The 25,244-nt window shown below is 37.4% G+C and overlaps 1 protein-coding gene and 1 pseudogene across 7 annotated transcripts in view; one reads left to right on the forward strand and one right to left on the reverse strand.

Moving 5' to 3' along the window:
- The window catches only part of LOC137249864 (calcium-binding protein P-like), a 51,077-nt gene that overhangs the window by 1,598 nt on the left and 24,235 nt on the right, over window positions 1-25,244 (forward strand). The window lies entirely within an intron of this gene.
- Window positions 17,079-23,447, reverse strand: LOC137248515 (serine protease HTRA2, mitochondrial-like; annotated as a pseudogene).

Raw genomic sequence — 25,244 nt, forward strand, 5'->3', positions numbered from 1 at the left:
GGCCTACAAAACAGCCTAAAATATTAAATGATGAAAATGTTACGGGCTTCTTTGAAATCTCGAATAACGGCATTGTTAGAATAAAGGAAAAAAACGAAGGTATCGGGGATTCTGTTGAGTCTCTTCAGGTTCCGTTAGTCATAGGAAAAACGGCAAACGAAACATTATCACAACGAACAACGGATATAACAAATGACAAAACTACTGCAGAAAGCACTGTAGCCAATACACAAAAACACATTGACGTACCAAAAAAAAAAAAAAATACCCACGACTCAATAAAAATTTTATACCTACCCAGATTTACCGGTGAAATTTTCGTATTGGTAGATAGCTCCCAATGCCCCAGCTTAAAAAATGAAAAATTTACAACTGGGCTTACTTTATGTAGCCAAATAAAAGATTTACGCTTTCGTGACATTGATCATGTTAAGGCCATAGGAAGAACTCTCTATAAAGTTAGTTTTAAAAATACCTATTCAGCAAACAACTTCATAATGGACGCCTAGAGGCGTTGCCACTTGCTACTCTGAACAGGATATCTTAAAAGAAGCTGAATCGAGTGTACCAATCGCATCTGTACGCAAATCATAAGGAAAGATCCCACAACTGGTGAGCAAACTCCACTAAATTCAATAAAAATTGGGTTTACTGGAAGAGAACTCCCAAAATAAATTTTTTACGAATATGCCAAACTTCATGTAGATTACTACATTCCGCCTTTACGGCAATGTTCCAAATGTGGTCGTATTGGCCACACCATGTTAGGATGCAAAGCCAAGGAAAGATGTATTACTTGTGGTAATAATGAATGCAAAAATGTTAATTGTCAAAGTGATAAATGCATACTATGCGGTGAAACTGGACACAGTGCTAAAGATAAAAACAAATGCTCAATGTGGGAGAGGGAAATTACAATCAACCGTATGAAGACAGTTAAAAGTCTCAGCAAGAAGGAAGTTTTAAATACTTACTTCCCTGCCAAAAACAGGTTCGACGTTATTGATTTGGATGAGGAAACACATTTTTCAACAACCCCACAAAATTCTGATGATTTTCATGACAGGGAAGCAGTAGTAAATAAACGTTTAACAAGAAAGTTATATAGCGAAGTAGCTGCCAGGAGACAAATAACTCCAAAACTTTTTGATAAACGGGAAAAAAACTAACAACAAGACCTGTATTTGAAACCGACGATTACCAAAAAGGTATTGTAAAAGAACTTGAAAAAGTCATGACTGACCTCATGAGAATCACCCAAATAATATCGCTCCAAATAAATAATAAGGAGGTTCTGGAAGGTTTCTTCCAAGTTAAATCCAAATATGACAGACTAATGATAAAATTGGACGAGAAAAAAATAAATGCCTTGTCTCATCCCAATAAACCTTAATGTTAATTTTACAACTAAATTGCCAATCATTTAAAGCGAACTTAGACGCCATTGAATTCTATTTATCTAAATACAACTTTTATATAGCTTGCTTTAATGAAATTTTTTTAACTAGAGTAAGTACTCATAGAAAACGTATAGGATTCAATTTAATCAATAAATATAGAGAAGATGGTTATGGTGGTGTTGCCATAGCCTTCAAAAATACCATAAAATTCAAAAATATTAATTTTTTTACCAACTTTGACATTTTAGTTGTACAAACAACTAATCTGAAATCAAACCTAACTATATGCACTGCATACTTTCCAACCAGCGTAAATACCTCCGAATTCAGCAATGAAGTTCAAAGAACGCTAAATTTTCTTGACACGCTCCCAAACACCATATTCATTGGAGATTTTAATGCCAGGCATAGTAACTGGGGTGATACATTAAGCTCCAGGAAAGGAAATTATCTTTTTAATTTGATTCAGGAATCTACTTTTTATATACTAAACAATGGTGACTGCACTTTTCAAAGAGATATCAGATCTCCAGGTGGATCTGTGCTGCATCTCGCTTATTCAAATTTCAATGCCCCTTTTAAATGGTCATTGGATAAAATTAGAATTGGCGGTAGCCACCACTATCCTATAGCAATTGACATAAACAACATCAACACAAACATTTCCACCTTTCTTTAAAAAAAAAAGTTCCTAAAAAACTTAAGTAATCTTGAATGCGAATCAAGTTTAGAAATGTTTGAAAACAAATTCCAGGAAGAAATTAAGAATGCTACTGTCACTAAAATTGATACAAAAGTACTAAAAAGATGGTGGGATGACAATACTGAAAAGACCTATAGGTTTCTCATTATTGCTTTCAAAAAAGCCAAACGATATCCAAATCCTGAAAACTATCATGCTCTAACAGAAGCTAGAAAATGGTGGAAAAAAGAAATTAAGCGAGCAAAAAAAGTGAATTTTGAGAATAAAATTAAAGAACTGAACACTGGTATTGATAAAAATGGGTGGAAGTTCGTTAAAGCTATCAAGGGGGATTATAGTCCAAATAGTAAAAATGAATGGAACAGTGAAAATAATCTAAATTTCCTGACCATGTTACAAAATCAAGTTCATCAAATATTTACCAGATTAGAAATTAACATATCCATAGACACAGATCCAAACTTAATCATAACATACGAAGAACTCCAAAATTCTCTTAAAAAAAAGAAAAAAGACACATCTACTTGTAAAGTTATTTGGCAACCCTTTTATCACATGAGAAGTACGATCGAATGACAAAGCAAAGGGAGTTGAAAAGTATCAGCGAAAGCGAACGGATGTCAATTCAGGACACTTAACAATTATTCATTTTTTTACAACTAAATCTTTAATGTTTTATTAATTATTATCATTCAATAAATAAACTTAAATTACAACTTAATCGTTGTGAAAGTATTACTCATTCTATCAAACGGCCATCCCGATAGAGTCAGAGTGGGATGTGAACTTCTGCAAAAATTGCAGAAACGCCTACGACGAAGTTACATTAAAAATATCTACGTACAACAGTGTGTGCAAGTGTATTTTTGCAGTCACAACGAGAGACAATTTTTGCAAAGCGCAAACGGCACGTTTTTGGAGTCTCAACGGCGATGGTAAAACACACAACGTTACATACACACGTTGAGACAGCATATATGTAAACGTATACAACATATATGTAAAAACAATTGCCAGACGAAATAGGCAAACGTGCACGAACAAACAATACGAAGAATTTGAATTTGGCGTAGCAACGGCTAACCGAACGATACTGGTAGGCAGCGCTACAACAACAAAGATTGCAACGAAAACCACCCTTATTGTGTGAGCAATAACGAAAGCAAGTAAGCGCAAGCATACTGGCAAAGAAAAAACGAATAGTTGTCAACGTATAGACAGCGAAAAGCAAAAATTGAATACAATTAATTCAACGACAAGAACTGATTGTATTAAGACGCAAAAAGTAAAATTCTAAGATGTTGAAGTTAACTGCGCTTAAAGTTGCTCAACTTAATGAATTATTAAATGCAAACGGTGCAACAACGACGGGCACAAAGGCCCATAAAGTTGCAAAGCTTCAGGAGTTGTTGGGAACGGACGAAATCGATCCAGACGAATTGGAGGAGAACAACACAACAAACGCAAGTGAGCTACAAAAACAAATTGATGGACTGAAGTCAATTATGGAAAAATTGACAACAGCGATCACGACAATGGCACCTATTGCAGGCAGTAGAAGCGAACAAATAAATGTAAGTACGGAAAATGGTGGTACTACACCAGCACCTATAGGTGGAATTGAACATGCAACAAGTGTGCTATATGCACCACGGCAATCAACGATGACCATTCAAGATATGGTTGGAATTCTTCCCGATTTTGACCCAGTTAAAGGCACTATCACGTCAGGGCAATTCATAACGAAAATTGAACAATTAAAACAGAACTACAAATGGCCTGAGGTAATGGTATTAGTGGCAATACAGCATAAATTGAAAGGCATGGCGAAACTTTGGTTGGATGCACAGCCGGTACACAGCAGTTGGTCAGACTTTGTGCAAGCGTTCTATGTAGACTTTCCGACTGGGTATAATACAGCGGAGGTGCACAAACTGATGGCCAACCGAAAACGTAAAAACAATGAAAACTATGTTGAGTTTTATTATGCGATGATATCTATTGGGCGTCAGGGTGCGCTTGATGATTTGTCAATTATTACGCACATAATTAGCGGGTTAAATGATAATGCATTATCAAAGACATTAGCGGCAATGCGATTTAAATCTTGCAGCGAATTGCTAACATCTTTAAAGAATTTAAAGACAATGAGCAACCAAGTGACGATGAATACAGGTACAACACAGCAGCCAATAAAAGTAGAGGGCAAGTCCAACGTTAGGACTCCAGGGCAAGTAAAGTGCTACAATTGTAACGAGCTTGGACACATAGCGGCTAAGTGTTCACAGCCACAACGTAGGCCCAGGTGTACATCATGCTCAAAGACAGGTCACATCGCGAAAGATTGTACGAATAATAAGGCTACGGTGTTGGAGATTTCTAATGATAAGTACGTTAAGGAGGAGACTACTCCAGTAACAAAACAAATCGTAGTGGACGGCAAATCTGTAAATGCTTTTGTCGACACTGGCAGTGGATGTTCGTTCATTAAGAAAACAGTAGCAGACCGTATGCATAACAAAGTTAAGGTGCAAAAGCAATTTATTGGTTTCGGCGGGTGCAAGGTTGAAGCATCTGAAAAACTAGAGGCAAAGATAACGATGGAGAATATGCAACGACAGGCGACCTTGTATGTTGTAGAAGATAAGTTGCTACCTGATGACGTTTTATTGGGTCGCGATATACTACAGGAGTATGGCTATCGTCTAGTTGTTGATGACGGAGTCTATCATATCAACGAAGGCGATTATAATTTTAATATATCGAACGATTTATGCATCGAAGAGCGTGGTAAGGTGCTAGATCTTTTACTAATGTTTAAGTCTTGTTTTGCAGAAGACATTTGTGACATTGGGCGAGTAAAGGGTACCGAGATGTCAATTCAGGTAACGACAGATAAGCCGATTATAGGAAAGCGATACCAGGTTCCGTTTTCGCAGCGTCCAATATTGTCGGGTATAGTTCGTAAACTACTGGATTGTGGTATCATACGGAAAAGCGATTCACCAAATGCTGCATCAGTATTGTTGGTAAAAAAGAGCAACGGGGAAAGTCGAATGTGTGTCGACTTCCGAAGTCTCAACGAAGTTACGGTCAAGAAAAATTATATCATGCCAGTGGTAGAGGAACAACTCTCACGTTTAGCAGGAAATAAGTTTTTTACCACTGTTGACACGACGTCAGGCTATTATCAGGTTCCATTGGCGGAGGAATCTAAGAAGTATACGGCATTTTTGACACCAGAGGGTCTTTTTGAACATAATGTGATGCCCTTCGGGTTGGTCAATGCGCCAATGGTCTTCCAAGAAGTCATCGTTAACGTTATAAAGACGATGAAGCATCCAGATAAGGTCATCAATTACGTCGACGAGGTTATTATTGCAACGAAATCTGTCAATGAAGGTTTAGAGGTTTTGCACGATTTTTTGACAGCAGTTAAACGTCACGGCCTTACACTGAGGCCAACAAAAAGTACATTTCTGGCAGAGGAAGTCCAATTTCTTGGACATGTTATCAATCGTGAAGGTATACGACCAGGTGAATGTAAGACAAAAGTTATCGAGGAGTTTCCGGTTCCGTCTACGGCAACAGAGGTACGACAATTTTTGGGTATAACAGGATACTTCCGTAAATTTGTAAAGAACTATGGTGTTGTAGCACGACCGCTTACAGCATTGTTACGTAAAGGTGCAATTTTCGAATGGACAAATTTGCAACGAGATGCTTTTGAGGCACTTAAGGGCGCTATTACCACAAAACCGGTTTTAGCCATGTACGATGAGACAAAAACGCATGAAGTGCATACAGATGCCAGTTCTAAGGGTCTGTCTGGTGTGCTTATGCAACGTGAAGAAGATGGGCTGAAGCCTGTATTTTACTTTAGCAGGCAATGTAATGATGCCGAACGTAATTATGCGAGCCATGAATTGGAAGTTTTGGCGATTGTCGAAACATTGCAGCGATATAGAATGTATTTGATGGGAAAACATTTTAAAGTGCTAACGGATTGTAATGCGGTGGCAGCAACGAAAGCAACTACGGCGCTGTTGCCTCGTATAGCTAGATGGTGGCTCAAATTGCAAGAATTTGATTTTGAGTGTGAGCATCGTCCAGGAACGAAGAACGAAGTGGCGGACGGGTTGAGCCGATGTCCAACTCTTCCATCAACTGAACCGATGACGGTTGCCGATGCAGTGTACGCTGTTACTACCAGTTCGGAAGATTGGGTAGCAACGATGCAAAGGCAAGACGACAAGCTAAGGCAGATTATAGAAATCATCAACGGCAATGATGGGTTGAACGCAAAACAAATTAGAAGTGACTATGTGATACATGGGCATCGATTGTATCGTAAGATGGGTAATGACTAACGATTGGTTGTTCCACAAGCTGTAAGGTGGCGATTAGCAAGGGCATGTCACGACGAAGCAGGGCATTTTGGTGTGGACAAAACTGTTGAACGCATATCAAAAGATTTTTGGTTTGCCCGAATGCGACCATATGTAAAGTCGTACATTGAATCTTGTCCAGACTGCTGTTTGAACAAGGTGCGCGGAGGGAAACGAGAGGCACAACTACATGTTGGGGAAGTGGTACCCATTCCGTTCAGAACTATACATCTTGATCATTTGGGACCATTTGTGCGAAGCAAGCATGGCAAGTACTATATTTTGGTTATCGTATGCGCGTTTACGAAATATGTTCTGTTGAAAGCGTTAAGCAACACAAAAACAAATCCCGTATTGAATGTTATGAAAGACTACATGACAGTGTATGGGCGTCCAAAATGCGTGGTCACCGACAGAGGGACAGCTTTTACGTCTAAGGAATTTGAAAAGTTTATGACGGATCATGACTTCAACATGTGAAGACGGCAGTGCGAAGTCCTAGAGCCAATGGACAAGCCGAACGTATAAACCGTACAGTGCTAGCATCACTTAAGTGTAGCACTAAGAATGACAAAGAATGGGACGAGGCTTTGCCACAGCTGCAATGGCAGTTAAATTCGCAAACTAACGCTACGACTAGGCAGAGTCCTAACAGCTTGGTATTCAACTATAAGCTGAAAGATGTTACAACAAATCGGTTAATACAAGCTGTGCAAGACGAAGATGAGTCTGAAATTACGTGTGACGACTTTCGAACACAAGCAGTAGGGGAACGAATACAGCAAGAGCGGCTTAAATGGAAGCAGCGTTTTGATGCGCAACATCGTGCACCGAAGCCGTATAACGAAGGTGATTTGGTATTAATCACTCATGTCCCTTCTCCTACAGGTATGTCTCATAAATTAGAGCCAGCATATAAAGGACCATACATCGTTACCAAAGTCCTTCCACATGGCCGTTATTTGGTGGAAGATTTACCAGACCTACAGAGGAGTCGAAAAAGGTATTCCGGGGTGTTTACCAATGACAATATGAAACCGTGGTGCACCTTAGGAGCAGAAGATTGCGACGAGACAAATTCAATTATCAACGATTCCGAAGAAGAGATAAATATAGAAAGTTCCAACAATGCAAAATCGTCCAGGGGAGACGATTCATCAGGAACGGCCGAGCTGTAAAATTATTTGGCAACCCTTTTATCACATGAGAAGTACGATCGAATGACAAAGCAAAGGGAGTTGAAAAGTATCAGCGAAAGCGAACGGATGTCAATTCAGGACACTTAACAATTATTAATTTTTTTACAACTAAATCTTTAATGTTTTATTAATTATTATCATTCAATAAATAAACTTAAATTACAACTTAATCGTTGTGAAAGTATTACTCATTCTATCAAACGGCCATCCCGATATACTGGAGTGGATAAAATCTCCTATAGTATGATAAAGTCACTACCGGATGTTACTTTAAATAATTTCCGAGCAGCCTTAAATGACATTTTCCTCTCCAACAAAATACCAGACAGCTGGAGAACAATCAAAATTGTTCCAGTTCCCAAAAAGGATAAAGATTGAAATAATTTCGAAAATTTTAGACCTATATCATTATCTGTCCCTCTCAAATTATTAAATAAATATATGCATCAAAGACAGAATATATATTTTTTTAGAAAAACACAACAAATTACCCGTATCAACATTTGCTTATCGGAAAAATAGATCGGCAACTTCATGTGTTAATCACATATTACATCAACTTAAAGCCCTTCAAAGTAATAAAGCACACTCTATTTTATGTACAGTCGATTTCAGTAGCGCTTACAACTGTGTAGATATACATATTCTTAAAAACATTCTCTTTGATATGCCAATCAATGAAGCTTACCTAGAATGGATATGTAATTTCTTATCATATAGGAAATTAAGGCTAGGAAATGACGAAACTGAAGTTTTTAATGGCCTTCCCCAAGGCAGCTGTCTGTCTCCTCTTCTATTTAATTTATATACAGCCTCTGTACACAATCTCAATGATGACAACACACATATTTACCAGTTTGCTGATGATTTTTTTATAATCTCATCAGGAAACAATTTCATTGAAGCAAATTTCAATCTTCAATCAAAATTAGACATCCTAATGGAAAAATGTAATCTACTTAACCTCAGTTTCAATCCAAACAAAACTAAAGCCATGTATATCAACCAAAGTAGTAAGAAAGAATTGAGAGTTGAAGTAAATGGCATTAGTATAACTCAAGTCCGTAACATTAAAGTTCTAGGGCGGTTAATCAATTCATCCCTTAGTGCCAAGGAACATTTCTCAAATGTCATGGAAAAATCAATATCGAACATCAATTTATTCAGATGTCTAACAAATATTAAATCAGGACTTCATCCGCAAACTGCTTTAAATTTATATACATAAAACCTTAGTAAGATCCAAAATTGAATGCTGTAGCACAACCTGTGTAAGTTCTGCTCAATCTTCACATAACAAAGTTCGATCACTGCAAAATAAATTTCTACGTAGATCCCTAGGCCCCACTCCGTCTACGCCTGTACCACTCCTGTATGCTATTGCTAATGAACTTCCACCCCAAGAAAGATGTAAATCATTGTTTACTATATAGTTTGGCAGCTTAAATAGAGCTTATGTTGCGAATAGAGTGGAAGGCAGTGGACTAGGCAGTCGAATGGCATATAATGAAGGAATTGATGTTCGAAGTTTTTTCAAAATTTGCCCGAAATCCTGAATCACAAAAGGGAGTGTAGTTAAGTACGAAAATGAAAAATGTAGTTAAGTTTTGTTCCTTTTTTAACAGGAGATTTGCATTTTAAAAATGTAATGTACAAATCAATGTTCATTCTATTACTTTTTTAGCAGGAAATTTTCATTTTAAAAATGTAATATATAAACCAATGTTCCTTCTATTACTCATTTTATTTATGGAGCTTCACATGCACTTTATAAAAACGTGCTTTTTATTTTTACGGACTTATTCCTCAATGAAAATAAATTAAACACGTATTAATGTAAGCATTAATCATGTTTCTTACTTCTTAAATGTTCTTAAATATTATAAATGTGTTAAAAGTAGCAGGACTAAAATAATATTGACAAACCTATATGCCAAACTAATTTTATATAATAAAAATGATTTCATAAATTGCATGCATTTTATACATATGCATTATATTTTAAATTTTCTTTAACTATTCGTTTTTTGCTGACTAAATTTTGATTATGCATAACTTTCTTTGGCTATATAAACTAACAATTCCAAGGGCCGTTTTCACCATCTTCGGTGAACGCTAACAAACACTTTATTTGAAAGAAATCGTTCAGTGATTCATCAAATAAGTGTTATTTTAAAATAACGGACGTTAAAAGTTCCCCTGTCACATGAGGAAAAATGAAATACAACTATTTTAATAACATGAAGATAGATAGAAAATTTATTGGTGATTGCACTGCGACCGTTGATCTATTGTGCCCTCATCAGATTGCGTCGCGTTCCAGGAGGATATGTTCCACCGTCTCTCCTGATCGATCACGAAATCGACATGAATACAAAATTATGTTTTTTATTTAGTTGAACGGCGATAGAAAATCGGTTTGTTTTTCTAAAATGCAAGAAACTTCAAGAAGAACGTAAGTTTTAAGCTATTGCATAGATTTTATCGCGGGCTTGGCGACTAAATAAAAAAAAACCGTAACGGATATTTGTCAAAAAAGGTTCGAAAAGGCTCGAAAAGGTTTGAAAAGGTTCGAAAAAGTTTCGGTGTTAACAACAGGCTGATTACATAAAATTGGATCTATTTATGCGAATATTGGTTGTTGTCTTTGGTGTACATTTATCTTCACTACTGCGCTGTAGATGGCACTGGTAACCGCCAGATGGCAGATGACCTGCACGCTAGATGATGCACAACACACACACACACGCTGTACATAATTGCCTTTGTTGCTGTTGAACTTAGTACAGTAATTGCGTACATAGTTGTTCCCTTTGATTTCAAGCTGTTGCATAGATTTTATCGCGGGCTTTGAGCGTGGCGACTGAATCAAAAAAAACCGTAACTGATATATGTCCATAAAATCATGGAATAACATCTGTTAATAACAGCAAAAGTTTCGGTGTTAGCAACAGGCTGATTACATAAAATTGGATCTATTTATGCGAATATTGGTTGTTGTCTTTTGTGTACATTTATCTTCACTACTGCGCTGTATATGGCATTGGTAACTGCCAGATGGCAGATAACCTGCACGCTAGATGATGCACACCAACACACACACACGCTGTACAAATTAACATGAGCTTTGCTAATTTTCACCCAACAATAGCTGACTTGACACTTGTACCGATTTTAGACTAAAGTCAATAATCGCCGCATGAACAATAGCTAAAACTAATAAACAGGAAATCGCGTTCCAATTAGTTAACACGAGCTTCATTAATTTTTACGCAATAATTGCTGATTTAACACATGCACCGATTTTGGCCAAAGTCAATAATCGTCGCATCAACAGTAATAGCCAAAATCTAGTAAACAGGAAATGATTGCAAAGCACTTTAACTATTGCGTCTGCTACATGAAATAAAAAACATTCTTAAATGAACAATTTAATATTAAGTATTTTTGTTGAGTAAGCAATTTATAACTATAAAAACCAATTACTTGTAATCACTAGTTTTAAGTTTATACTTGACTTCAATAAAGGCGGACATGCTGTCCTACTGAAAATATATTTTTTTTGTTCCCTTAATCCGAAGGAACATAACTTACATAATTGCCTTTGTTGCTGTTCAACTTAGTACAGTAATTACGTACATAGTTGTTCCCTTTGATTTTAAGCTATTGCATAGATTTTATCGCGGGCTTTGAGCGTGGCGACTGAATCAAAAAAACCGTAACTGATATATGTACATAAAATCATGGAATAACATCTGTTAATAACAGCAAAAGTTTCGGTGTTAGCAACAGGCTGAGTACATAAAATTGGATCTATTTATGCGAATATTGGTTGTTGTCTTTGGTGTACATTTATCTTCACTACTGCTAAATATTATAATTGCATAAGTTGATAATATGCAATAGCTTTACCGTGGCAGTCCCCGAGTGCCACACGTCCTTTTTTTTATTTATTGGTGTGTTGCTTTGACGTTGGCGTTGCGTTGGTTATAGATTGAAGCAATTAAAGCACGTGTGTTCAAAGTCAGATGTAGACGCAACGCAAGTGCCAAAACGACGCAAAAGTCACCTTAAGCGTATTTGCTTTAGGTGTTATTTATTAATATTACCTAAAAATTTTAGATCTCCTAAAAAGTTGAATTTAGGCAATATACACAAGAGGCGTAGCTTCGTAGACGCCTGCAAAATATGGCATGCAGCTAAGATCTCTCTACACCTCAAGATTGCTTGTGCTGTGCCTAATATTGTTTGGTCTTATATTGATGATAGTAATGAGCTATATGCAAATAACGTAAATAGTATATCTGAATCCTACTTGGTTGATAACTTATCCAGTTGCGGCCTTTCTCAGATAAATGGTTTTCAAAATCGGCTTTCTCGCATTTTAGACTTAATTTTTGTCAACGATAATGTACATTTTTCTTTATTTGAATGCCTTGATCCTTTATCTACTCCTGGTATTCATCATACACCATTCGTTTTAAAGGTCGAATTCTATGAGTTTAATTCGGTTCATTATGATGAACAAGTTACTAATTTCTGCTTCAGTCGAATGGATGCCGATATGGTTAACCTTGCAGTTGATGCCATTGATTGGAATTCAATATTTTCCAACGTTGATGTTGCCAACTGCTTTGAAATCTTTAAATATAAGTTAGGTGAGATCTGCGTTAAGCATATCCCAATCCTTAAGAAACCCAGATATAAAATACCTTGGTATACAAAACGATTGTTAAAAGTTAAGAATTTAAGAAACAAATATTTCAAGAAGTTTAAATTGTCCAAATCTGTTATATATAAAGACAAATTTCTGTTTTATTCAAGTAAATTTAAATCCATGAACAGGGACTTGAAGCGTAATTATACTCGTAAGTTCGAATCGGATATAAAGCAAAACTCGAAATCATTTTGGAGATATGTCAATTCCAGAAAATCGTGTTCGAGTATACCTTCTGTTGTCTATCTCAATGAGACCAAAGCGCACTCCACTATTAAAGCTGTTAATCTCTTTGCTGATTTCTTCAAGTCAAACTTTGAAGCTGGCACTGATTTTGATCAGGTGTATTACACGAACATAAATTCCCCAATAAATTTTGGATCGCTAACCCTAACGCTCGCTGATATAGAAGAAGGAATCCGACAACTGAAGATTTCTACTAAAACCGATGTGGATGGGTTGTCTTCATACCTATTAAAAAAATGTTCTGCCCTTGCTTCCCCATTGTTAGTTCTGTTCAATAAATCACTTGAACGAGGAGTGTTTATTGATGCGTGGAAAGTCAGTTCTATCACTCCAGTGTTTAAAAGTGGTAATAAGAACAATATCGCGAATTATCGGCCAATTTCAAAGATATCCTCAGTCTCAAAACTGTTTGAGGCTATAGTTAAAAATAAAATTTATTTTACGGTAAATCACTTGATCTCCGCTCAACAACACGGTTTTGTTAAAGGTCGCTCAACAGTCTCAAACCTCGCCGTATTTTCGGAATACTGCATTTCTGCGTTTCAAAATCGCCTTCAAGTTGATTCAGTTTACACTGACTTTTCAAAAGCTTTTGACAAGGTGAACCACACAATTTTATTATTGAAACTGACAGCTCTAGGGTTTCATTCCACTCTTTTAAAATGGCTTGAATCCTATCTCTCCTCTCGTAAATGTGTGGTTACGGTTGATGGGGCATCATCTGATCCCTTCATTGCGACTTCTGGGGTTCCACAGGGTAGCATACTGGGCCCGCTTCTCTTCGTAATTTTCATCAATGATATAACCAGCTGTTTCCATTACGCAAATTTTCTTTTGTACGCTGATGATCTTAAGATTTTTTCGACAATTACGAGCAATGAAGACATGGTAAGGCTACAATCTGATATAGACAATGTTGCCGACTGGTGTAAACGTAATAAGTTGAATCTTAATATAGAAAAGTGCTCACATGTTTGCTACTCAAAGTCTCGCTGTCCGTTACCCACATGGTATAAAATCGATGGTCTTCGATTATCCACTTTAAGTGAAATTACTGATCTTGGTGTTGTATTCGATTGTAAATTTCTGTTTCAAACCCATTTGAATTACATAATAGCGAAGGCATATTCAACACTTGCCTTCATCAAACGATTTAGCTCTGATTTTACCGATCCTTACACATTAAAATTGCTATACACCTCTCTTGTGCGGTCTAAATTAGAATACGCCGTCTTTATCTGGAGGCCATTCTATAATTGTCACATTACCAGGCTTGAACGTGTGCAAAAATTTTTTGTTCGCTTTGCCCTACGGTCGTTGCATTTCAACGACCCGATTCCTTCTTACAGTAGTCGCTGTTTGCTCATAAGCCTAAAATCGTTAAACAGCAGACGTTCTATTCTGTCTCTCACCTTTGTTTTTGACTTGATAAGTGGAGCGATTGACTGCCGATTTCTGCTGGCCAGAATTTGTTTCAACATCCCACAGAGGAGTCTACGCAATCACGATACTTTCTGGCTGGATACGGTTAGAACAAATTACGCGTCTAATGCTCCAATTTCAAGAGCTTTAAAAGAGTTTAATATGCTATCAAATCCTGTGGGTCTGGACTTTTCCTCCACAAAACATATGTTTAAATCGATATTAAATGACTTATGTACGTAAACTTTTAGGTAACTTTTAGTTTTTACGATTAAATAACTGTGTCTATTTTTTTTCTTGTAATCTGTATGAAAATGTTCACATTTTCTAGATTAAAACGAGATAAATAAATAAATAAATAAATAAATAATACGCGTCTATGAAGCTATGCCTCGTGTCCATCTTCTCTTAGATTATATTTCAAAGACATTTTTTTTAGCTTCAAACTTTGTTCATAATATTCATTCATGTACGTGTCTACTACTATGGCAGTCGCTTGCATGCTACTATTTCATTATTTAAAAAAAATTTAGTTCGGAAAAATGCAACCTTATCACGTGCATTCTCAAACACGGTTGCCACACCATGTTGTCATTTGGGACCAAAATTTATCGAAAAAAGTACCACACCTAAAAAAAAGGACCAAATTTTAGTTTTATTTTATTGGTATACAAAGAATTCGGCAAGTTACTAGAGTATCGTATTTGTTGTAAAAAGCGAAAATTGTAGGATGTTTCAGGGGTGTCTTATATAAAATTTTAATAAAGGAGACACTTGGCTTTAGTTCAAACTGCACAAACAAAAATAAAGTGTACCTTTAGGTACCCCATTTTAAAATTTTTAGGATAAGACTATGTCTTTCACCAATCTAGCGTTGTGAACCTAGTTTTGCTTGAATGCAATGAAATAAAATGTATAGCACAGTTAGGTTTTAGTAAGGAACGGTTAAAAAATTTGCGTTGTGGCAAACTCAACAAATCGTAAATGAAACTAAGCAATTGTGTTAATGCTGTTTTTATAGATGCTTTCATTTTCACTCACAGTTTAAACTTCATACCAGAGCCTAGATTCAGTAAGTGTGAGTTTTGAACTCAGACTAAAAATGAAGCGTCTTAAAAGTTTCAACTGTATAATAATTGAATACGGATCGAAATATCTAAACACTAAAACAAAAATTAATGACAATGTGTTTGTCCGAACATTCAGCACTTCATTTTTAATGCCTCCCCTAAATTATCTCCCAAGTGAAATGTCATTGTTCTGCTACATTTTATTGATAGAGCAATTTTCGTGGTAAGAATTCCATTGGAGTAAATTGAAAATTATATGTGGGTAATAGATTTGCGGCAATTTTTTTAGTAGTGTTTTGAATTTTTGTTTCAGTGAAAAAGAAATAAAAGTACCAAAACCGTGCCGAAAAAGACCCAACATTGAGAAAATGGGACCAGAGGACCATATAGGTGGGAGGGGAATGGACTGAAGTGGCAACCGTGTACTCAGATGCAAGCTTCCATATCAAATACATATACATATAAGTACTTCGACATTGCGAAATACATTGTCGCGTTGTGAGGCTAAGTATTTTTGCATAAAAGCTTTTGACCACCACAACACCACAGATTAAGTATAAAATTTCACAAAAATAATACATTTTTTCCAAAAATCACAGAATATCCGCAGTCATTGTTTACGAATTTAAAAATAATGAGAATGGCAAATACGAACGTGTATGAAATGGAGTGTCAAAACGTATATGCACATGGTTGTATTTATATGCACGAAAATGCTTTAAAATCGGCAATTGTTAAAATAAAGTTCAAAAATAAATGATAAAAACTTTAATATAAATAAAAAGATTCTTTAATAACAACAAAAACGCCTTATATATTCTATATATATATCAATTGGTAAGGATTATCTCACTTTAAAATTTAAGCTAAATAATCTAAAGTTTTTTTTTGAAACTGAGTCGAGAACTGTGCGTGTGAATGTGCGAATTTCACCGATCAGCTGTTAGTTGCGCTACTTGGTAAAATTTACTATGATGTAAATGGCTAATGGCAAAAGAAATGGTTACTATTTTCACTACAAATGATCCTATTAGATCTTCTATAATAGATTATTCTCATTTAAACACAAATTACACAATAATTTACAATCAATTCAAATGGATTTTTGACAGTCTAGGTACGGTTGAGGGTGCCTTCCTTATCCCAATATCATCATCCGAGACAAAATTTTAAAGTTAAAAAAAGCCAATATGTCTAATTAATATGCTGCTGCAAATTATCATGAGATAATTGACAATTATAAAAATTTAGGTTTTGATATTATATTTACAGATGCTTCTCTTGCTGAAAACAAAACCGGTTGTGGGATCTTTTATTTAAACACCAACAGCGAACACTCTTTTTGTTTGCCTTTCAAATCCTCTTCTGCCTTTGGCGAAATATTAGCCATAAAGGAAGCCATAAATTTGGCCATTACCAATGAAAGTGAAAGTATAGCTATCCTCACAGATAGTCTAGCGGTTTGTTACATTCTAAAAAATCGTCAAACAAACAACTGCATAGCTCAAACTATTTTTCGTATTATTCACAATCACAATTTCAATCAAGTACACATTATCTGGACACCCAGTCACATGGGTATACCAGGTAATGAAAGAGCTGACAAAATTGCTAAGAAAGCAACTGAAGCTAACACCTTCAAAGATATTAAACTTACTATTCAAGAGGGTCTTAGACTTATTCGAAATGAAATATACGATATTTGGTACAATGAATTTTTGGATTTTTCAAGTGAACACCCAAATTTATATGCAGACATACAACGGAACTCAAGAGATTGAACAGAATCTTGACAGGTTACACGTATGACAAATCCTATTTATTTAAATTTGGCACCTTCAGATCCGAAAGGTGTAGATGTGGCCATATTGATGACTGCGTAAATCAAAACTTTGTATGTATACTTCGCAGTAACACCCGTGACAATTTCAGTCTATTTAACAATTATCATAATTTTAGATATATACTTTATGATAACAATTTGGCCAAAATCACTGAACTCATAAAATTTTTTCAAAAAACCGCTTGTAAATTTGTCAGGGATGGGTGTTCCCTGCGTTGGGCTGATAGGACGTTTTCTTCCCCGCAAAAAGCTGATGGACCGCTCGTATGTATGCCCACACAGTACAAATCTATTATTCAAAAATAATTTCACATAGTCAATGAGTATAGCAAAACGAATACCAGCAGTCACTTTCCTTGAGTTAACACCAATCGCTTCACCATCTAAATTAACGAGTGGCCCTCCAGAGCTAGCCAAATGTGATGGCAGCATCGGTTTGTATATAACTTATATCCCGATTTTTTTCAAACCCAATTCTTGGGAAACATGCTGTGTTGAACTGACTACATCAGCCGTAAATGTATTACTTAAAGCCAATAGGCTGCCCAACGCCACAACCCATTGGCTTGTACCCAAAGTTGCACTATTTCCAAGTGTCATAAATGGCAAATCTTTACATTGTATACGTACCGTAGCTAAATCAGATGTTTGATCTATATCTTCCACTGCACCTGGAAAAGTACGCAATTGTACCATAGTGTGTGGTTTGTGATAACAACATGTGCATTTTTTAATATTAGACCATCGGAATCGATAATAAATCCAGATAAATTCAATGCAGTGACTGGTTTCCCAGGGTAGTAATCGAACTGTCGCATATCTTTTATTTCTATATACCCCACCGATGGTGCATAGGCGTGCACTACGTCGGCAAGAAAATTGTATCGGTCCTGAAAGTGGTGGCAATGTAAAGGCGGATACATTTTGGATGATTGTATTTCTATGTTTGTAAAGTAGGAAAGCGGAGGCAAAAGTGATAGCCGCAACTGGTAAAATACTAGCGGGCCAACTTGTGTTTGGTTGGCTACGAGCACCGTGTCTTTATTATGAGCATTTTTATCGTGGTGGTTTCGTTTATTTTGCTTTAAATTATTCAAAGCCATCACGTCAAAATTTCTTGGGTTTTTTTTGTTTGTTTTGATCTGCGTTTGCTTTCATGGTGATCTGTCACAAATGTCAAAACTCGAGTGACATCAAAACGAACAGAACTCAACGAAAGGTAGAGCTTTTGGTAGAAGGTTGCCGTATGCCAATTCTTATATCGTAAGGCCGGGATTACAGCAACAATAAATACGCTAGGTCATAATCCACAGGCGATTAGCGGATAGAGTGTAATAACGATTAACGTTATACGAATAGGAAGAGATAAAAGGGCTGAACATAGGGGCAGAGCATATTAGTATCAAAGTAATCGTCACGGCATAAGACCGCGCTGAAGTGATGAAAAGTTTTATTTTAATTGTGTAGTTTGTGACTCTGTGACTTAAGTTTTAAATTTTTTTCGCACACAGTGCTTAAAAGTGTTAGCCTGCAATAAAACAGTGGTCATACCGTGGGCGCAGAAGTTTGCTGAAGGAAGGTGAGCAAGGATTTTTCTAGGGATAGATAGTTAGACATACTTGCGAATATATGTACATATATACGTATATAGGACCATAGGAGTAAATATATTGCTAATGTTATCCGAGCTTTGTTAATAATTCAAATTTTGAAAAAGTTAAAATTTTAATATTCGTGTTTTGGAAAAAAAGAATTTTGTTTATATTTTTTTTTTTTTTGATCAGACTGCAATCTAATTGGGAATATTGAGTTTGCTTTTGAAATCATGTTGTTTGACGATATAACATTTATTAAATAAAAGTGATTTTTCTGAGTTAAATAGAAAATATATGTAATATATGTACATGTAGGCTCACATATGCACATATCTGTCTGTAGGCATGAAATAAAGTAGTCCAAAAGCGTAATTATAATATTTTGTGTCGTAGGGAGTACAGATACGTGGGATTCTGACCTACCTACAAGTAAATGGAAGTGGCTGAACTTTGATTTTTATATATTGATAGCTACGACGAAGTGTAAGTCCGAAAATCGCATATTTTTTTTGTTAATGGATTCTGATAAAAAAAAAATCGTTATAGTGTGTCTCGGATCTTTTCAGCGCGTGAGGCGTAGATTGCACAACTCGCCGTAAGTCTTAATTTCTAAGCTATTATCGTTCACATATATGTACAGATATCCTCATACCGATGCGGTTAAGTTTAAACGGCGGCAAAATATGCTTTTTAATATATTCAATATTTTTATACATATATATTCATACGAAGTACGGAAGTTAGATCTTTCATACATATAAAATCGGCCAGTAACCCAGAAAAACCCGTTGTGAATGCCGTTATTTTTTGTACATATGCCTTTTTGCGACGTAGCCTGAACACCGCTACCATACATAAATCTGGTTTTATCCAACACCCTCAGGACTCATACCCAAGGATTACGACTTTAATTAACTTTTTTGTAGTGAGGGTTAATTTGTTTCTTTAAGCCGTTATTTTGTTGGTGTAAATCGTTTTTTTTTTTGTAAGATTAACATATGCGCACACGTGAACCATCCTTTAAATGCATATAATCAAAGTTTAAACATTTAAAGTTTTTTTTTGATAGCAAGAAAAATAATTTTATTTTAGAACACCCTATTGTACTCCATAGAGGAGAAGCAAACGCTTCTGACAAAGCTTTATGTTTATAGCGCCCAGGTTGTGGGACATGCTAAATTTATAATTTCATAACTTTTTGCGTGTGAGCATGATGATAATGCAGTCACAGTAGACTGGTTCAATTCTAATTTATTTTTTGTTTGATTGAGCCATATGACTGATTTTTTGTGGTATATGGAATTTTATGTCAGGTCAATTTTTTATACATGTGTTGATTTTTTTTTGTGGCTTCTGTACAAAGCGAGTCTGCCCAAAGCAATTATTTGAATGTTCGCATATATTTTGTGAGATACATATATATAAATACTTAGATGCATACATTGGTAGGGATATAACCACCTCATAGAGCCCTAGTAGGTAGGATCCCCTAACCTTATTGAGATTTTTTTTTTTGCGTTATTGGTTTATACATATAGGCTTGGTGGCAGGGCGGTTTGTCTAAATCCGTGAATATACAAAATTATTTATATGTAAGAGACGTTAGTGTGTAAGATGTTTTATTGTATAAATTTTTATTATTTGAATATATTTTGATGTCATTAGTTCCGAAATGATGAGATAAATACCTTTTTGGGCGGGTTGTGTGGATGGCAGGATAAAGAGGTAAGTGGAGGGGATGGAGCATGGCTAGAGGGAGACTGCTAGAGTTAGGGTACCTGAAGCGAGCGGTCCAAGGCAGGGAGGCTTTTTAGAGTTTGAAGGTGTGTGAAAAAAAGGGTGAATGAAGAGGAGATATGAGTATGTGTCCGTCCGGCTCTTTGGGATAGGGTTAAGAACCACTACCCATTGTTATACTGAGCTAGTCAAGGGTACCCCAAAGAGCCAAAAGTAGGTGTACGTGACAATATTTATATGGCGCCCAAATCTAAAACGAAAACTTCGCTAGTGTACTGCTGAGTAGCACTTAGCTCTTTAGAAATAAAATCAGCGCTGAAAGGATTTAAATTGGCGCCCACGAAAAAAGCAATAATAATCCTAAGCAGTATGCATTAGGTATAAACACATTTTTTTAAATTATTAGTCCTTGATTTTCAAACAAATTTTATTTAAACCTTTTTATCCAAATCGTTCATTGCAAAGGGGCGGATGGAAGCTGTCATCCTGTCGAGCCAGGTGACTTGCTTAAGCGTTTTTTTTTTTGCGAAAGTTCAATTGCCCTAGTGCGTCGGGAGTCAACTCATCTGTCCTCCCTACAATAGTCAATCGGTGACATAGGTATCTACCGGCACATTGACCTATTTGCACCGCCATAACACAATGCATATTTAGATCGGTTCTGCAGTTTAGTCTTTGAGTATGGAGACCGAAATTGGAAATTAAATTTGTGATGCTCCATACATAAGTACATATAAAGAATGTTTAGTGACCACAGCCATGCGGTAACATGCAGAGGATGTGATGCCTAAAGTTTTTTTTTGATAAATAGCCACACACTACCTAACCCAGGAACGTTAACCTATGCTCCAAACCTTCTGTTTAGAAAACCTCTTCGGGTGTCATGCTATCGGAACTCCCGCAAATTAGCACATCGTTATAGATTTGAATTTATGATAAAGATTAGTCCTACTTATATTTGAGTTTTTTCTTTGAAAATATTTGAGAATAATTCGTGCCGTTTAGCACATATAGACGGCCATAGATATTCTAGTTTTTTATACAAATGTTAATCTAAAATGGTCCAGAGTCAGTAAATTTTCTATTATTCTGTTTTTGGATACACGGCAAATAATTTCTTTTATATGAACAATACACCACCTGCACATAACACTCGAGCCAAAACAAAGATTGCAGCCATGGCATCTAATGACCCAAACGCGAACGCCGCGGTTGAAAAGGATGCCTCATTCATAGATTTGTCAGATCGGTTTGGAAGGACGAAGAGTAGTGGGGATAAAACGGGAAAGAAAAGGGACAAAGATGGAACCAACAGCGCGACACCTATGACAGGCAGTATAACCGGGACGATGCCCAAGCAGAACACCGGAGCACAAGTAACTCAATCCGTGCTCGTACGGCCACCCGTATTATCTTTCCCGCGCCCGCCACCTTTCCATAATTTTTCGAATCAAGGCACAGCCCAGCGACCTAAAACCCAACACATACGTGACGAAGTTGCACCTATGATTAAAGAAATGATGGGTGAAGCGAAAGAGGCCCTTTTAGGGGAAATGAGAACCAACGTGCAGGAGATAATGAATAGTTTGTGAAACTCAAACGGTGAAATGGGAGCTGTTGGGGGAGGGAATAGAGCGCGTGTTCCATACAAGCGAAGGAGGCACAACATTAGCAGTGAGTCCATGGAATCGAGGCGGTCGATTCCTCAAAATGAAATTGTCGATGAAGATGTCAATAGCAATGGCAATAGAGATAATAGAGATACCCTTAACCATGTAAGGCCTGCGGTGGGTCCCTTGCCGGCGTTCACAGCGCAAATACATCATCGTCAGTGGGTAGCGTAGCACGAGAATGGTATTGGTTGTACATTCGTACGAACCGAAACTTAGACTGGCCAACTTTGCAATTTGCGTTACAGCGACAATTCGCCTCCCAGCTCACAGATTTTGAATTAATGAGGGAAATCAATGAAAGGAAACAAAAGCCCGGAGAAACAATTGACGAATATTTTCATGCTATAGGGGTACTTCGTTCTCGGCTAAGGAACCAAATACCCGAATTCGAAATGGTACGTCTGGTGAAGGGGAATTTACGGGAATCGTTGGCGAAAATGGTTTATCGCGGTGTACTCCGTTGAGGAGTTGCGGATGGAATGCAAGAAGGTGGAGAGGTGTTTCCCCCGTCGCGAACGTATGCCGCAAGGCGGATACGTGCCCCGATCTTATCAGGTAAACGAGGTTGCACCAACACCGAGTGTTGGTCAGGAAGCTCCCAGAGATGAGGGTCAAGTCTCTGTGGAGGAAGTCCGATATCAGCGCGTAACGAAACACTCTCCAACGCGCGACCAGACCAGCCGTAAAATAGTATGTTGGAATTGTGGAATTGAGGGTCATTTGTTCACTGAGTGCATTTCCCTACATCGACGTATATTTTGCTTTAAATGTGGAAAGTCGGATTTTATAACACCTAAATGTCCCGTATGTAACGTGACGGGAAACGCAAAACGGAACGCAATGACGACGGGGGTGTCGCGCTCCACACAATCACCGCAAGAATAGATGCGCCAACCAACACACCCACAGATTTTGAAGATGCCATAGGTGAAAATGAACAGGTCGCAGAAAAATTTAAAATTAATCAAAACCCTGATAGACAGAAAAATGGAAACAGCAAAAATACCCTTAACCGTCCAATTACGCTTTCGCTTGAGGAACGTTTGCGAAGGTATCGAGAAGCTCGCGAACGACAGTTGCCGACAGTGTGCTGCTGGGTCGACGGATGTTATCGCGCAGGATACAAAAGGCCAGAGAACGGTTTCAACGAAGAAAGCTTGTGCGTCGGAAAGTTGTGGCCACTGTTAAGAGAGCAGAGCGAAATGACCCGCGAGTATACGCGGATATAGAGGTAAAGGGGATGAAATTGCGCGGATTGTTGGATACGGGGGCATCAGTTAGTATTCTAGGACGGGGATGTCGCGAGCTAGTCAACCATGTAGGGGTATCTATTGAAAGGTTTATATCAAGTGTCACGACGGCAGGAGTTGGCGCACATATGGTACTGGGAAAGCTGACCGTACCTGTAAGATACAATAATTTAGAAAATAACATTACCTTCTATCTATGTCCATACCTTGAGCAAAATATATATCTGGGGATTGACTTTTGGCGTGTATTTCAGTTAGCTCCGAGAATTATAGGGGTCGATGAGATTGATTTTTCGCGATTAGGACAACAGATGGTGACAGTGGAAGATAGACACGAGCGTCGCATATTGCATGACTTAACCGCGGAACAACAAAAATGGTTGCAAGAAGTCAAAGATAGTTTTAAGACGTTTGAACAGGATGGACTTGGTCGCACGCCTCTCGAAAGACATTCCATCAAGTTAGTTGATGAAGCCGTGCCTGTGAAAGATCGGCATTATCCATTGTCCCCGGCAATGCAATCCATTGTTTATGCTGAAATTGACAAAATGTTAGAACTAGGAGTAATCGAAGAAAGCGAAAGTCCCTGGAGTAACAAAACTACTGTTGTTCGAAAACCTGGAAAAACCCGATTTTGTTTAGACGCGCGGAAGTTGAATGCCTTGACCGTTAAAGACGTCTACCCGTTACAGAACATAGAAGGCATAATCACTCGCATCGATGATACGCATTACATCAGCAGCGTAGACCTAAAGTTCGCCTTTTGGCAAATAGAATTAAAGGATAAATGCAAACCATACACTGCTTTCACCGTCCCGGGACGTCCCCTGTACCAATTTGTAGTTATACCATTCGGCTTATGCGATGCGGCGCAGCGGTTGTGCCGATTGATGGACCGCGTCATACCGCAGAGATTAAAGTCAAACGTTTTTATATATCTGGATGATTTGCTCATTATTGCTCAGATTTCGACACACATTTGAGAACTTTGGAAGAAGTGGCTGGGTATCTCAAAGAAGCAGGGTTAACTATCGGATTAGAAAAGTCAATGTTTTGTTTCAAAGAATTGCCATATTTAGGTTATATTTTCGGCGGAGGTATGTTAAAGACGGATCCCGAAAAGGTGAAGGCTATCCTAAATATCCCCTTACCGAAAACAGTGAAAAAAGTTAGAAGTTTTCTGGGAACAGCTGGGTGGTACCGTCGATTTATAAAGGATTTTGCAACGCTGGCTGCACCACTGACCGATACCTTCAAAAAATCTAACAAGTTCCAAATGACATCGCAAGCCATAGAGGCCTTTAATAATTTGAAAAAAAAGTGCTAACGAGCGCACCTGTACTAAAGCACCCGGATTTTACAAAACATTTTTGGGTCCAATGTGACGCCTCTGACTATGGCGTTGGCGCGGTGCTGTATCAAAAGACGGATGATAATGCTGAAAATCCCATCGCGTACTTCTCTCAGAAGTTAAACGAGTGTCAACGGAAATATAGCACAACCGAAAAGGAATGTCTCGCGGCGGTGATGGCAGTGCAAAGACTTCGACCGTACATTGAACTTGTGCCATTTATCGTAGTGACTGATCATGCCAGTCTAAAGTGGATCATGTCACTTTAAGATCTGAGCGGAAGGTTAGCGAGGTGGTCCCTGCATCTTCAGGCATTTAATTTCAAAATCAAACGTCGAAAAGGGTCGGAAAATATAGTTGCTGACACTCTATCTCGCTGTATAGAAGATATATCACAATCGTTAATAGCAGGCATGGATACGATAGAATTCGAATCTGAGGAATACTTAGGGTTAATAGGCACGATTGAGAAAAATGCTGAGCGATTCCCCGATCTTAAAGTATAGGACGGTTTTATTTTTAAGAAAATGCTAGCTAGGGATATCGAGTTGGAAGAAAGCCAGTGGAAGCTATGTTTACCGGCGGCATTAACATCGACGCTAATTGAAAACGCATTGTGCTGAAACAGCCGCACATGGGGGAATGACCAA

This window comes from Eurosta solidaginis, chromosome 4, assembly GCF_040869045.1.
Source record: "Eurosta solidaginis isolate ZX-2024a chromosome 4, ASM4086904v1, whole genome shotgun sequence".
NCBI lineage: Eukaryota > Metazoa > Arthropoda > Insecta > Diptera > Tephritidae > Eurosta > Eurosta solidaginis.